Source organism: Anopheles stephensi, chromosome 3 (assembly GCF_013141755.1).
Source record: "Anopheles stephensi strain Indian chromosome 3, UCI_ANSTEP_V1.0, whole genome shotgun sequence".
In the NCBI taxonomy this organism is placed as follows: Eukaryota; Metazoa; Arthropoda; class Insecta; order Diptera; family Culicidae; genus Anopheles; species Anopheles stephensi.
This window is the reverse complement of record NC_050203.1, coordinates 224,501-240,646: the sequence shown is the minus strand read 5'-3', so window position 1 is coordinate 240,646 and position 16,146 is coordinate 224,501. Positions and strand designations below refer to the sequence as shown.

Sequence of the window (16,146 nt, the reverse complement as noted above, 5' to 3'; positions counted from 1 at the left end):
TACGAGTAACCGTTGGCAAGTGTTCGGGGCCGAGCATTCTCCAACTCAGCAAAGTCTTCTCTGATTTGCATATTACTCCCGACCAAACGCCATTTGGAGCTGCCGGTAGCACTCAAATCGTCGGCGATAAAGAATGATGGTGCTGGCACAATGTGCTTTGGTCGAAGAATGGGACGATCGCGCGTAACCTCCTTCCTCCTGCACGCTACAGTTGGGATACAAATTAAGATTAACCCATAAAACAGCTCGTAAAAGAACCAGCCCGGGATGGACAAAGATTCCTTTGGGGCTGTCGTCCCATCCTGTGAGTTTTGTTCCTATCATCTCGATTTTTCCCCAGCTTATCCACGACCGAGTTTGTTCATCTACCCCTCCCAACTGAGGAATTTTCTTCAATCGTTTGTTAATTGATCTCTTTCATTGAGAGACGGTCTAGCGATCAGCTACCATCAATCTGTTTCTAGGTTCCAACGCGAAAGTGGGCGATTTGATGTCTCTTTTGCTCAGCAGCCTCTCCACGGACTAGCTTTGGTCTAGGGGATCCTGTGTCCTAGCGCTTGTCTTCTATATTTATGAGCCTCTCGCACCCTGTACCCATTTGCTGTGCTTTCTCGTCAATCTAAAATGCAAATTACCCCGTCGTACAAACCTCCCATAGCTTGGCGTTTAGAGAAGAGGTTTTATAGTTGCAGTTAAGATAGGTTTGTTATCCCACTGCCACGGATTGACAAGCCGCATCCGGCGCAGTATCGCTCGCAATGGGTATTATGATGGGCACAAAAACAACCTATTACTATCGGGCAGTTCGATCAGGAACACCGGCAGCTGGATATCTTGATTTTATACGCACGATAGATACATTTCTCGTTGTGTCATTTGTCGTTCAATGGGAAACGCTTACCGTTTCCGTAGTGTCACCGCTTGCCGATGGCACTTTTCTAGTTCACAGGTTTTCAGAGGTTTACGTGCTGGCAGATGCTTGATTTATTGTTTGGAAATGAGTTTCTCCCCGTGGTAAAAGGTTATTTTTCTTCCGGTATCGGGGTTTGATCGAACTAACACTGGTTCGCGCTTAATGGGATTGTTTGATTGCGTAAACACCCCCAAAAACCTTCATGCATCCTCTCGCTATAGCAAGGAATAACAAAAGATAAGGTTGGTGGGAAATAGTGTTTATGTGACTCAGAAACTCTACCGACGTAACCATCTACAACTTTTCTATTCTAATCGCTACTACTGCTTAAAGGCTGTTGTATTTTGTTTCTTTTCAATCACCATTTTCTTAATTCAATCCTTAATCCAAAACCATGATCTCAGATTTCACAATGTGTTATTAATCGATTCGAAAACTAGTTTTTCGTATTACCGCCCAATGACGTCGAAGATCTTCGTTTGAACTTCTACCAGAAAGGACGTTGGATAAACATACATCCTACTCGCCAACCTCAAGGTTATCTCGCGTGCGCACATACATAGCTGTCCGGTGTAGATATTTGAGTGGCTTCATCATCATCCATCACCCCGCTCGTGAGAGGCACAACGTGCACAAGACTGATCAATCGATCGAACTCCGAAACGGAATAAGTTCCATCTGAAGCTCTTTCAAACGCACACCGACATGAAAGTGGTTTTATGCTGCGTATCATCGACGTTGTATGCCTCTTAGACAGGTCGTCCATTTGAATGACTGCGCAATTTTGGTCTTGATTCGATCCTCCAGCTACCAGCCGATAACGAAGCGCATTTGCGCTTCTCAATGTAACAAACAAAATCCTCTTTGACAGTAAAACCAAAATCTATTCAAATAACAGGAATGTTGGATAGCTCAAGCCACGCGATAAACATTGGAACACCTACAGGAGAGTCTTTTCGTTATTGAACATCCACTTGAGGGCAGACGAAAGAAATGATCGCATCGGCCTTAGATGACGAACTTGGCATTCCTCTAACAACTGCCAACATGCTAACACATGTTACGAAAAAGCGTAAAAATAGTTTTTGAAAAAAGATATTTTTCGACCTGCAAGATCTATTTCACCTTTTTGTTTGGTTTATCTCTTTTTTCTTCAAGAGAAAAGCTTGCACATGACTTGACCCAAATATGACACTGCTGGCAAAATTTTGTGAGTGAAAAATGATTGTTTTTTCGACATGATAAATGATGACCCGCCGTTTGGTGACTTCCGAGAAACGCGCTGTTCGCAGGCCCAGTTCAGTTCAGGGTTATTTTCCATTTATTTAGCCTTCCACTCCACTCAAGCGATCATTCATCAAGCAAAGGGCGCCAGTTTCCATCTGCATTCCGTGCTTTCACTCCGCTACAAACAGAGACAGAAGCAACAGCGGGCATCCTCCCAAAATAGCATCTTGAACTGCAGAATTGCGTGCTGATTTGTTTGAGTTTGTTTTTTATTTTGTTTGATTAAGCTTCAGCTCGTTTCCTCCAATGGGATGTCGTAAGGAAAACCGGCCGTGATCCGGAAGCTAATCTGCACAACATTCCTTTCATTCATTTTCAAAGCTGTTACTCTTTCTAAGTCTTACACAGCTTTCATTTTGGATGTTGGAAACGTTTGAACTTTCGTTCGATTTTGTGTTGGAAGCTAGTGAAAGAGTTAAAGTGTGGCAGTGTTTTTTTACTTTTTTTTTTTAGCTCTTCACCTGCATTCAATGGAGCATTAGAGTAGGAGAGGGGTGTTTGATTTAGTAGTACAATCATTTAAACCAAAATCGAAAACGAATTATAACCAATGCACAAAAGGAACAAGGTTTAACAATTGCTGTAGCTGCTTTAAAAATATCGTACAAAACAGTTTAACCATTTCATGCAAAAAACAAAAACCCTTCAACCTGGTCTTATCCATTTGTTGCTCGAAGGGAATGATTTCACGTGTCGACGCTAATTTTACTAACTATTTCCCAGTTTCCATCTTATTGGTGTGCTCCACCTTTTAATCTTATTCTCCTACCTAAAGGTCATCCAAGGGCTGCACGAAGGTCTCGAAGCGGTAATCATTGACCTTAAGGTCGAAAGAAAAGCGCAATGCAGAAGAGACTTCAGCGATGGTGATGAGGCGCGCGACGAAAGCACCCCCGCGAGCCAATCAGTCAAAGCTTTTAGCTCATTTTTAGATGCTCATAAATTCGATTGGGAATTGATTGGATGACGATGGGTTAGGATAAGGCTCTCCGGCAGAGAACCGCCAAACCCGAAACGCCTTCCACGCGTTCTAGAGGCAGATTGAAACGGCCGGGACAAGATAGAAAGGATTTGATTATCATGTTCCGTTAGCCACTAGTTTGTCTAGTCAGTGTCCCAACTAGCCACGAGCCCTTTAACTCCCTCTCTCGGTACGCACTACGTTGATTGGGGTGCCTTTGGGTTATGGGAGTTATCGTTGGAAGCTTTGGTGGTGTTCCCTCTGCCCACTTCCTAGCTATTTACTTCCTAATAAATTTTCAATTTATTCGAACAAGCTCGTAAAGCAAGGCCACAGAAAGCTCTAGCTCGGTTGATCGCAAAGTCATAAATACGGTGCGTTTGTGTGATGCGATTCCTCAATTTAGCACCGCCAGAGTTGGTCTGGCGCGTTCTAGAGTGCCTCACGCGAGAACCCGGCGCACGCAAAACGCCCATCAATATGCGTCCTCAGTGTTTCAACGCTAACGATCAGTTTGCACGAAGTAAACGGGTTCTTTATCGTTGCTTCTAATGAAGCGCTGTTGTTGATCGTGTTGAATGGTGAGATGTTGAACGCAAATCAAGATCTTAGCAGCCGTGGTGCAGTACCTTCCATGCGGAGATGTCGAAGATCCCAAGAGTTTCGTTGTAGGCGAAACAATGGAGATAACAAGAGCCAGCGGGCTAATAAAATCCCTAGAGGAAATTAAATGATTGCTAGCACTGCCATATGACATCCACTATACCGGTGACCGTACGACGGGTTGGTGGTTTGTGACTTTATTATGCCATTTATATCCGATTTTATGCTCCAGTTTCATTCCCAACCGGGTAATTGTTGCCATGCACTGAGAGTGAGAAAATTTTCCATCGACACACACCCGCCGGCCGCTGGAAGACGGCTTTCCCGTGCTCGTACCTGAAATTATACGAGCCACCCGTAGCAGGTCATGTCGTTAAGTCGATTGCATCCCGTCGTAAAATGCACGAGAGAAAAGCAGCCACGAAAAACTCGTAAACCAGCATTTCGAGCGTGTAAAAGAAGCAAGTGAAATGAAGCTTAAAACACCTTCGAATTTTATTGCAATTTCCCAGACCCGTGCCGTACTGGCGATGGACTGCGGGAAAGGTGAATTATTAGATAACACGTCTGTAAATCGTAATCGGCCATTTATCTCTTCAGCATTATTTACCATCACTTACCGCACGTGTAGAATTGAATGTATTTACCCCCAAAGACTCGCCAACGTGGAATGTGTTCAGCGACAATTTAATGAAACCGAAAAGCACCCGCAGGCTAAACGGTAGCCACCGAAAACGAAGACTTTCGGTGAATGTAAATCATCGTAAAATGTGAAAAGTCCCTCGCCCTAAGCAATGCGGCGGGAATGTGGGAATGGTGATAACAAATAAAACAACCAAACCGAAAGGAAACAGAAAATCAACACCACTATAGCAGCATTTGGCTGGGAAAACGAAAGTTTTCATTCGTCCAAAATCTCCCTTCCTTTTTGGTGCTGCCTACAGCTGCCGCCACGACTAACTCAACATTGTTAGTATACACCAATCGATCAAGCGTTGGGCAGACGAAGTAAGCTTCCCCCCAGCCGGTTGAAGTTGATTCAGGTAGCAGGAACACTAGAGAGAAACGATCGTTGCGATTTGCGTTCGGTTTAGGAAATCGTTAATTAAAAGCGGATGCTTTCTTCCCACTGACGTAAGGATGTCCAAGTCCAAGCACCACGAGAGCATCGTAGCTCATCCCACGAAAGAAACAAAAGTGATCATTATGATCGGACCGCGGCCGTCTCGTTAGGCACATACAGGCAATTTTACGGCTTAGAGAAACGATCCGAACGAACGACTCTCCTTCACGGATCTCAACCGGATTGATTGGGACCAGGCCAGGTGTGAGAATTAACATGCGTACAAACAATTTCACACCATTTCGAACAAGCAAGGGAGGAATGTCACACCATCAGGATATGCGAGAGGAAACACATTTATTTCTTCGCCAAATCATCGCCAAGCATCACATCATTTTGTTTAGCTGTGTGACGATGGCCACTTAGCCGTATAGAACCCACGTTTCCCCGGTCACTTTTGCTTGTTAAGCATTAATATAACATTAATCCAATAATTCACGAAGACGTTTCCACAAAGACGGTTCGTTCAGTAGCGAATCGCTTAAGCTACCACTGTTTCGCTGTCGGACACTCTCCTAACAGGCGTGTAAAAAGAGGTTCGAAATCGATTCGTGCCATTATGAGAAAATAATCATTTTTGTCGACTCATTTTTCAATGCTACACTTTCGGTTACTTTGTTTGTGGTGCGTTTAGTTTAAAAGGAAGCAGAAGATTTACGTTGTGAGTGGTTTATGTATGTGTTGATTGTAACATGAACCAATGTGCAAAAACAGCTCCGAAAGCCCGTAAAATATTGTTTGTATTTCCGGGCTGCTCGCTGCGTGATGCCATAAATTCAAGTTCATGTTCAAACTGCCTTCAAATCCAAGCGGAATTATTCCACTTCTCACGCCAATTCTACACACATGCCAAAGCACGCCTCATCCGCCTAGCAAGGTGGGAGGCGGTCGGTAGGAAAGATAAATCAAATTAGAAACGGTTTAGTGCCTGAAGAACGGAACGGGCCTCATCACTAACATCTTTGGTCGCTCGCACAATGCCCTCATTCACGATGAACATGTTCACACATCGTACATACACACTGAAACGCACACATGACTCCCTAGAAGTGGTGCGAGGCTTATTGCAATCTACCGTCTGGCGGAGAAGACTGCCGTCTCATCATCCACCACTTTTCTCCGCCCCAGCCTAAAGACTCTATGAGAATTGATGAGAAGCAGAAGAAAATTTAAATCCGGCTAATTGGAAAACAAAATGTGGTTAATCATGCCCGGCCGCCCGAGATTCGGGCCGCTATTGGATGTCCGGTTCTGAAGGTTGCTTTTATTGCCGATGTTGATGCCTGCTACATAACATCGGTCACTGTATGGCACCGGTTTTGTTTTTCTAACGCTGAAGCCCAGAGGAAGGCAGCTCAACCTAAATTCCGAAGTAGAATGTCGAAATGTTTCAAGTTATATTTTTTGTCTGTTTGTTTGATTCGAGCCGAAGGACAGGATCCGTTGTTGAGTAGACGGGCTGAGCTGGAAACATAAAGTTTTTGAATATTTCATCCAGTTGGCATTTCAGAATAAAAACTCGTGTACCAGATATAGCAACAAAGCTTTCCACCACCGGGCGATGGTCGAGCGGTTCCGCACAAGCGCACTTGCCAGACACGAAAGATTTGATGGATGAGTTAAGCGACGAAAGTAACTGTTATGGAAAGACCACCTTCAAACACCGTCGCTAGTAGAAAAAAACATGACGGCAAAAATTCACCCATCACAGTCGGGGACCCGTGGCGAAAAGGCACACTATTCATCGCGGCCAAAACCACCCGCTGGGGAAGAACATTTAAGTGAGGCCAGTGTTGTTTTTGGACCTGATTCTGCTCAAACGGGAACGTCAAGAGAAATAGCTGGAAGATTTTTCAATCGAAAGTTATTTGTAGTCTAATGTGTTATTCCCCACCCGGGATAACTGGGGAGCTGTCTAATGATTTCGCCTTTGAAGTCCCCAGAAGCATCGCTGAAATGTTGACACATTTTCGATTACCTTCCCCTCTTCGTGGCCAAGGCAGCCGGAAATGGATACGTTCAAAAGAAAGGCTTTTTCAGTTTTTCTCATCCCCACTCATTTTAGGTGACCGGTTGGCGGCAAAAGAAACTGGGCCATATCGTTGGAAGTCGTCACAGATTAAATGAACTTTTAGTTGGTTCTCCTGTGAAACTAGGCTCTACAACCCGCTCCAGTTGGAAGCTAGATGGTGTTACATTATACAATCGTATTGAGCAGCTCGAATCGACATTAATCGATTTCAGATTTTCGAAGCGCTGGAAGTTCACTGCACGATCAAATGTTCACCGATGGTGTTGAGATCGTGATTACTGCTCATGAGTAACCTCACGATAAATTGATTTGAACCATCGAAAACCCAGCATGAGAAGATCGAGAGCAGCACGGGGAAAATAAACTACGCAACACCCGCTGCATGTGTTGCGACATCTCCAAATTATCTGCTGGTCACTTGCAGCGTTCGGAACGGCACAGCAAGGCGTCAGCATTTTCAGCCTACTCCCACTTCGGTCGCACGGTTGGAGGAAGCCAAGCCAAATGTTGTGTTGCCCACAGGGGTGGCGTTGTGTGTAGGTGCCTGCTGTCCCATCCCATTTCGAGTTTTGGTTGTTTAAATTGGCCACCTCTTACGTGGCTAGCAATGACGGGAGACGATTCAAGAAGTGCTCGCTCGGACCAATAAAAGTCGGCGGAGGATTAAAAGCGATCGTACGCTTATAAAACAATCCATCTCCATCCACAAAACGCAATGATGGCGAACGGAAAGAGATGGGACGCGAAGGTGAAACGATACGACACAATCATATATCGACGCACGGATGAATCTTTTTATCCGGATCGATTTCGTTTTTATCGATTTACGACACACAACGCAACGCAAGATTCGCTCGCTCGATCAACAGACGACCGCAAGCGACAAACCCATCATATTTTCTTCGCAACGTTCACACGACCGGCACGTCGCGTACGATGGGATGGTTCGAGTGTGCAATATAATTAAAGTCGCTCATCGCGCCTCATTCCCGGCCATCCCGAACCCGCAACCGGTAATTGAAGGCCAATCAAGGCAGGCGACGAACCGCTGAGCTCGATCCAATAGACCGGTGTTGACCTCCTTTACTACCACATTCATCCACCCCATCGGCGTCTAGCGCGAAGCGGCGGCGACAACAGGTGACCCGAAGTAGGTTGTACCGATGATTGATGGTGGATCGGTGGGTCTGTGGCGAAAAATGGTAGAAGTAGCGTGAAGCCGTCGTACATTATCCGGAATGGGTCAAACAGAAAGGAGCCCTTTCCGGTGCGAGACCTGTTGCCGTATTGCGTTAAGCCAGACTTAAACCAACAAACTATCCCGTGTGTGGTGCGGTGCGCCTTTAAAACGATGCCATATTTAAATGTCCATTCCGGGAGCCTTCTCTATGCGTCCGTTTCTTCCTCTTTCGTTGTTTTGCATCCTTCCTTCACGATTGACTCGGAACGGAACAAACCGATGGGTGATGATGATTGCCTCGGACTATGCTATGCTAATTATCCACTCGGCTCAACCCAATCCCCCGCTGCTCTGCAACTACACGCCACCCCGTCGTCAGTTACCTCAAATGCATTCGTGCTCTGTTGCTCTTCCACGGGCTCTATTCGCTCCCTGGCTTAGTTTTCTTAGTTGCCTACGATGCCGTACACGCATCACGCTAAAGCCCCAAAAACACACTGCCCTCTGCCCAGTTCAACCTATCTCGGATGTGTATGTGAGTTTGTAAGTGTGCTTTTTGTTTTCCTTCTCCTGATTCCTTTCTCTGCGCCCCTCGAGAGTTGGTGGCTTTTGCATCGCTTGCCTCAATTACTGCGAATTACGTGCGCGTAAAATTGAGCTCAGCACAATCAACGAAACTAAAATGCGGGTTCATAAACGCGTTCGCATTCCCAACCTACGCCGGGGAAGGCACTGGTGTGGGTCTTGCTTGCGGGTTCGTTTTCCGATCCCGTTCCGGGTGCGAACGTTTTTTTCCACCAGCCAGAAAACGAACGCAGAGGTTGGAACGGATTGAAATTTCCCAAAATAGAAAAGGCAGAATGATAAACCGCTTAGCAGTGTGTGATCTGCACCCGAGAAGCATAGGAGCATGGACAATGATGAGCAGCCATGACGGAGTGCGGTTGCAAACAAGATTTTGGGTCGGCTTTGTTAACTGAGCTTAATTGGACGCGTGTGAATTTTCCATCGCTTCCACCGTGGAAGTTGGTCCAAAATAATAAGCTCCAAATTTGAGGCTTCCTTTGCCCGGGTCGAGCGAAAGTGCAAAAGGTTACTTTGCTGGCGATATGGCCAATGGAAGCTGTCACTTTTTTTGAGCGCTTACTGGTGCAACGACAAGCACGTCATGGTCATGTGTTGAGCAGAGCGCGCAACCGAGGAGCTGCAACTTCATACGAATCGACCTGTTCTTACATCACACCGCACGAGGGCAACTATTTTAAATAATTGGAATGAAGAACCCATCCCGGTTGAATCATATTTCTGGTTAAGTAAGGACATTAATTTTCTTCGGAATGCCTCCGGTTCAGTTTTATTCCCTCGTTTTGAGTTATGGCTCCATGATTATGCGCGCGGGGTACATTCGTGCGTGCAATTAACATTTCCCATTCTCTTCTCTCTTTCTCTCCTCCGGGAAAAAATACTGATGAATGTAATTTTGGTTTTACAAAAATTATGCAGCTCTAAAAATACTTGTTTGATCCGTACAAACCAAGAGAGACACCACAAAATAAGGCTCGAGGAAGGAAGTGTGTTCCACCAAAAGTCCTCCAATTATGGCTACCAAATTCGAGAAACAGCCCGATGGCTACCAGACAGTCAGGACCGCCTCTTGCTCATTTATGTTTTCGAGAATTTGTGGAATAAATGGTGCTTCCAATAAAAACAAAACTTCCCGCTTAATCATCCAACGTTTCGATAGCCGCAAGCCAAAACACAATCATCTGCGGCTGGCTGGACGGGTTGCTGTGCGTTTGAAAAATTATCGCTTTCGCCCGAAGTAGATTCCCCTGCACACGAGTTAATCGCGATGGAGTCACAACACACACACACACATCTAGAATAGTTGAAACGGTGGCAGTGATTTTTTGTTTTTTCATCTCTCCGAAACGCTAAACCGATTCAAAGAACTAAAAGCTTTCGAACGCATGAAGTTGGAAGCACACTGCGAGATCGGATCCTCTACATCCTCTCGCCAAAAGACGCAGCAAAACGATCATAAAACAAAGGTGCAAAAACGCACAAAGCCTGTGTGTACTGCTGCTGGCAACGAGGAACAAATTATGAGCCAAAGCAAATAGCTACCACTTCATCGAACGCTTTCGTCCTAGTGGACTGGCCAACTGGCAGGTTGATTTGCGTGTTGCTACTACACGATCTTTCTACCTCGTTCCCTCCATCGCCCTCTTTTGCCACTTGATCTTTGCCCTCTTCTTTTCCAGCGATGCCTCCTCCAATGCCGCACCTCACCGCATTCTTTATGAATTCCATCCACGGAACGCCTCGGGGCGTTCTGCAAACGTACACCTTCTCTCGATCCTTTCTGCGCTCTTCTGTTTTCTTTCACGTGTATGCATCGCGGGTAACCCTAGCTCGAGGTTCGGGTTCGTCGTTCGACGATCGTTGAAGTCTTTGGCGCAGCCTATAGAGCAGAGAAGCTCGCAAGAGACAAACAAAAAGTCGTTGAATAACATGCAGCCCAGTACACCGAGGGGCTTCTGCACCAGCTTCTGGTCGTTCTTGGTGGAGCAGAACTGCAAGTGCAACCCTGCGTTCTCTTTTACTCGCGGTGTGTGCATGGTGTGTATTATAATACTAATAATAGTTGGACGAGCCGTTGGACCATCGGGAAAGGGAACCGCCGTTAAAAGCACCACACAACGCATCGACACAAGAGAACCCCCGATGGTGTCTTTAACCGTCTGTCGTCTCTTGTAAGAAACTTATTCTCCGTCGTGGCGTTTTTCCCCCGCTCTGCTCTGACCGTGATCGTTGAAACGTCGTTGTTGTAAACCTACGCTGCAAGCTCCAGTGGAGAAGAGGAATAACAACCAAAAATAACAAGCAGCGTCTTTTCTCCCAGCCATTGAGAACTTCGCTGCTCGCAACCTTCGCTGATGCAGAAAATGTTCTGATTCCAATTGTGCACGGTGGATGAGAAATGGACGCAACAGAGCCGCCCTGTTACACTCGTTGCACCTTGCTCGAAGCTTAGGCGTTCATTCGCATTGGCAACACTTTTTCGCGCAATTTATTCCTGCATCTTTTTACCTTTTCTGCACATGTTCCAAGCGGCAATAGACGCTGCTGCGATGCAAAACAGTACATTTTAACCCTTGAATGCAAACACATCTTTACTATGCATCGAAACCGTTCTATGCTGAACTTTAATTTATTGTCTTAATGGCAAGGAAGCAGTTCTCTGTTGCAACTTGAAGGGTTTTCCGGTGAATCTCTTCCAACCTAACCTTCGTAGCGGCAATTCTTTGCACCATTGCAACATTCTTTTCACACCCGACGCGCGTTCCGTAGCAACAGAGATACGAGAATAAACTGTGAAAAAATGCGCCCAGGTATGCGCGGGAATTCCGTGCTTCTCTCTGGCACGTAACCATCCTCCGGTTTAGATTTTCGTTACGCAAGGAATAATTACTTCCTGTCTCGAGTCACTGCAGCCCGCTTGCAAGGATGCACTCGGCTGCAAGCCCTATATTGCAACCAGGAAATCTGTGCAACGTGAGATTCAACATCGACAACACCAATCTGACCGATCGGAAGGCTTCGTGCGTAACGATTACAAATTATTTTACCTACCAGCCCTTATCCAGCCTCTAGTGCCTCTGGAAAGCTCATTCACAGCTCAACCCCGTACACTTGCCTGCAAGGGGTAGCCTCTTGCCCCATTGTTCCCATTTTCACCTGCATTTGATTCTACCACTTTGCCGTAAACAGAACGGGCGAGAGGTGAAAAAAATGCTCTCCTCATATCGGTGTCATGTCCGCCCCTTATGACGACGCCTTCTGTAGCAGTAAAGCGAAAGAAAATAGCTTTGCTAGGCAGCAGCTGCTGTTGGAGCTTATTATGGTGCGTTTTAAAAATGGAATCTATTTTCTTCTCTCCTTTTCAACTTGTGCTTTTTTGTGCCTACAATGCGGCGTGCTTGATTCAAGATGTCTGGCTGACTCTGTGCGCGGTGTTATCTGTGGAGGGATTTGTTTTACGACTGTTTCATTCTTCGGAAGAAACTCTCGCAGAAACGCGTGACCCAAACCGACCAGCACATTGCTTCTGAATGATAAAAGAACACGCAACACGACGATCTCGCTGATTTAAGATAGCGTGTGTGAGTTCACGCCGTACCGCCTGAAACGAGCATAGCAACTAAAGTACAAATGGCTCACTGCAGACTTCGTTTAGCGTTTGTAATGGAAAACGTATCTCACACAAGTTTAGACGACCCATTTGAGTGGTTCGAAAAAGAAAATTTCTGCATTTTGGGGACTCGATTCACCGGAATGCTTCATTTCATTCATTTAGCGCTTTCATTAATAAACACCGAGACCAGAATACTTTCATGTCCCATGTCATATAAAGATCAATCAAGACAACTGTCAGCATGCGGTAGCTGGTGATATAACAACACCTTCAAATTCCATTCAAGAAACAGAAATAAACTAATGTACTTCAAAGTGTTCCTTCAGCAAGCTTTTGTCAAATGGAGATTACTTTACGACCTGATTTTCATGCACATAAAACTCCAACGACGCATGTATTCCTTATATTGAGCTGCAATCGCATGGTGGAAAAGGAGATAGCAATAGGTTGTAGTAGAATTAGCGTTAAATAATCCGCTTGATAGAAAAGTTTTTTTGTTTCACCGGTTTGCTCCTCGCGGCCAACAAACACGCGCATCCAGAGTGCTATTTTATGGTGCTGCCAGCGTAATAGGAATACATTGTAAGGGGCAAGACGGGATGACGACGGGTGCTCAAAGCATTCCCATTCCATCGAAGCGGACTACGCTGGGAGCGGGCTGCTTCCATTTGCGGTGATTTACCGTAAGCCAGAGACCTGATCTCGGTCTGGCAGATTAGGATTAAGAGTGTTTTCGCACTTGGCTCTCACATGATCCAATCCCATGCTGGTGCCTCTTACCGTGTGACGCAGCCTCTAGCCCCCAAGGGTCTGCACGTATGTTCGTGTGTCAGGGAGCAGGCGGATTCGTTCGAGCGTCCCGAATGCTCCCCTGATCTGCGAAGCAAAAACATTTAATGGAAACGAAGCGCGAAACGAGAGCGTGAATCACATGCCCCTTGGGTCGATTCCACCGCGATCATGCGGGAACGGTCGCCGATTGTTTAGATTGTTCTTTTACTTTCTTTCTAGCCCGTGCTCGAATGCCAACCAGATGCTTTTAAAAATCGGTAACATATCGTATCAACAGTCAATTTGATCTCTGCTCATGTTTCCATCCTTTCCTGAGGGAACAAATTTCATTTGTAAAAGGCCCAATGACGCCCATCAAATGACACACACACACACGTAACAACATTGCACGACATATCCGTAAGGGTAAAAAGCGATTCAAATCAAAGGCGAAACAGCGATCGCACGCTCACGTACCGCCCCAAAACAGAGGTTCGTCGCTTATATGTACGTCACGCGTTGAAGTCTTTCTGTAGTGTAACCGAAATTTTAAATTTCTTTCTATCCCATCGGTTTTCATTGATCACCGACAAGTCGACATCCTGCGTGGCTTTCTTCCCTGGGACATGGACATGCAGGCTTTGCCTTGCGCTTCATTTTCTTGTCCGACCCGACATCAAATGCTTTTATTTTCCCTACCGTCACCTCCACTCCTACTGCGGCGGGTTATCGCCCCGATCCCTCTAAGCTTGTGGTTTCTCTTCAACAGGTTTTGTGTTGCTTTGCTTCTTTCAGGTTGATCGTTTGATTTACGTTTGCTTGGTGCTCGTGGTCGCTGTCTCGAGATACTTCCTTCTTTTTATTTTGTCTTCACAAAACCGGTGTCTATTTCCTTTCCCGTCCGTTCCAAGCTTACCCTGCACATTCCTCCGGAAGGACCCATCGGAACCGGGAGCGATCGCGCAACATGTGCTCTCAAGACGGTACACTTCTGGTGGGCGCTCTTCAGTCTTATGTGTTCCGTTCGAGTTTGCCCTAGGAGCGACGGTGAAAAAAAAAACGATCGACTCCCGCCTAACTAGCCAGACATCTAAGCACCCTTCGGAACGCCATCCTCAGCTTCGACTTCCCGCCCTCTGGCGACCATTAATCATAATCAACTAATACAACCGCGCACCGTATGGAGATCATTGCTTGTATTCACATAACTAGGAACGGAGCGAAAGAGAGCAAAACCACTTGCAGGATAGGTTTTTGCGTGTTGGCCGGGCCTGAGATCGAAACCGGGCGCTAAGGGCCTGCGGTTGCCTTTCGATTTTAAGCCGCTTGTATTATTGCTATTATCTGGGTCCACCGGATCTTACGATACATTTGTCGTAATTGCGCCAGAAGACCACGGACCGCTGTACGTCATAAGGGTTCGCTCGAGGATTACTACTTTGCTTCCGTTCCTCCTCCCTACTGCATAAATTAGGTAACAGCTTCCGCTGGAAAGCAAGCATATTTGGCTCCAATCCTATCACGACGGACGGACTCTACTTCTGCTGGCTTCCTTCTTCTGGAGACATAATGCTCGGTAATGTGTACGCCAATTCCGCTCACTGAACCGCCAACATAACGCCAAAAGCGCACACACATGGAAGTTAAGTTGATTCGATTTCCTCTTAATCTTTGCTCCCCCGTTCCATCGAAATGTTGAGACATTCGAAAAATAAAACAAACAAACCAACACAAACAAGAAAACAACTACGAAACCAAGTGCACAAACACACCGAAGCGTGCCGACGAGAAACGAGTTTTGTCGATCGAATGGCATTTTTGTGAAGCGAGCAAACGGGAGGAATTATGCACAACACACAGCAGTGCAGAGTGCATAGGGGCGACACAAGCAAATGACTGCAATAGTTCCTTCTACGATGTGCGATGTAGTAATAACCGTTTTAGTGACCGAAATGTGAGGCCGTTCAGCATAGGAAAACATTGAAATGTATCGCGTCGACAAATTGTTTGCTAAACAGCCTAGTGCTTGGCTGGAAGCAACAAACGCTAGAGTGTGCTTCAAATTTGCTGGCGAAAGAGTGCTCAAGCTTAGCACCCGGAAGCCTTCTTGACTCGAGTGCTTTTCTCGCTTTTCCACACACGAACTACAAATTCCACACTAGCGCTCGGCTTTCATAAAAACACTCATACACACACAGTATTGTGGTAATACACAACTACAAAGTTACCGTCTCGTTGTTAATATAAAGAAAAAGGAAGAAATGTGACGTAGTAGCAGCGGGTCGCAAACTTTATGATTGTGATCCTCGATCGGATCGTTCGACTGCTTCAACACCAGAGTCTCTCTCTCTCGCTCTCTCTCTCAGTCTTTCTCTTTGGGTAGCTACGATTGATCCCGCTGCCTGCTGCACTGTTTCACCTGCATTTCAGCCCGCTACGATGCGAGCTCGCGCACAACAGCAACATAAATTGCCTTTTTCGAGTGTTTTCTTTCGTTTTCTCTTCGTTCTGCGCTCCGATCGTTAGCCGGCTTTCCCGGGCTGTTCGCGGTTCCGATCCTTTTCACTCTATCACGCACGAATACGACGGGTAATAAAAGTCACCACAGCATAAACCGCTAAACTGTAGCTTGGTTTGATTTTCCGATCACTTCACTGGACACTGCTTCATCACAGGCACATTTCAATCTGATCAAGATCCTACCATTCACATGAATTTTTGCGCCAAGTACAATAAAACCATTGCACAATTTTGTTGAAAACCACAAACGACTAGTTGCAGTTACAACCGAATTTTCCTATGCACACAACACGCCTGACTGGTTTCGTATCACTAACCGCGTCGATCGACGTTCGAACCGCCCGAGATCGTGACTCACAATGAAAGGGAGGGTTTTAAATGGCGCAACGGACACCTCGTGGATACCTCAAGAAAAGGTGCGCGCGAGAGTTTATGCTGGGTTTCTCCAAGAAACTGAGATCAAAGCAGAGCACTCGCGAGAGGATTTTTTGGTAACTCATTGGAGCCCTGAGCACTCGCTTGCTCAGTGCCATCACCCGAAGACGTTTGCTCCGTCTT

At 46.1% G+C, this 16,146-nt stretch overlaps 1 protein-coding gene across 3 annotated transcripts in view; it reads right to left on the bottom strand.

Moving 5' to 3' along the window:
* The window catches only part of LOC118508869 (protein prickle-like), a 104,919-nt gene that overhangs the window by 10,293 nt on the left and 78,480 nt on the right, over positions 1–16,146 (bottom strand). For 2 of the 3 annotated variants that reach the window (XM_036048658.1, XM_036048659.1), the window contains exon 1: positions 15,772–15,935. The exons of the other annotated variant lie outside the window; for it this stretch is intronic. The gene's annotated coding sequence lies outside the window, so the exon portion shown is untranslated. Of the gene's footprint in view, positions 1–15,771; positions 15,936–16,146 lie in introns of those variants that run through there. 3 annotated transcript variants of the gene reach the window in all.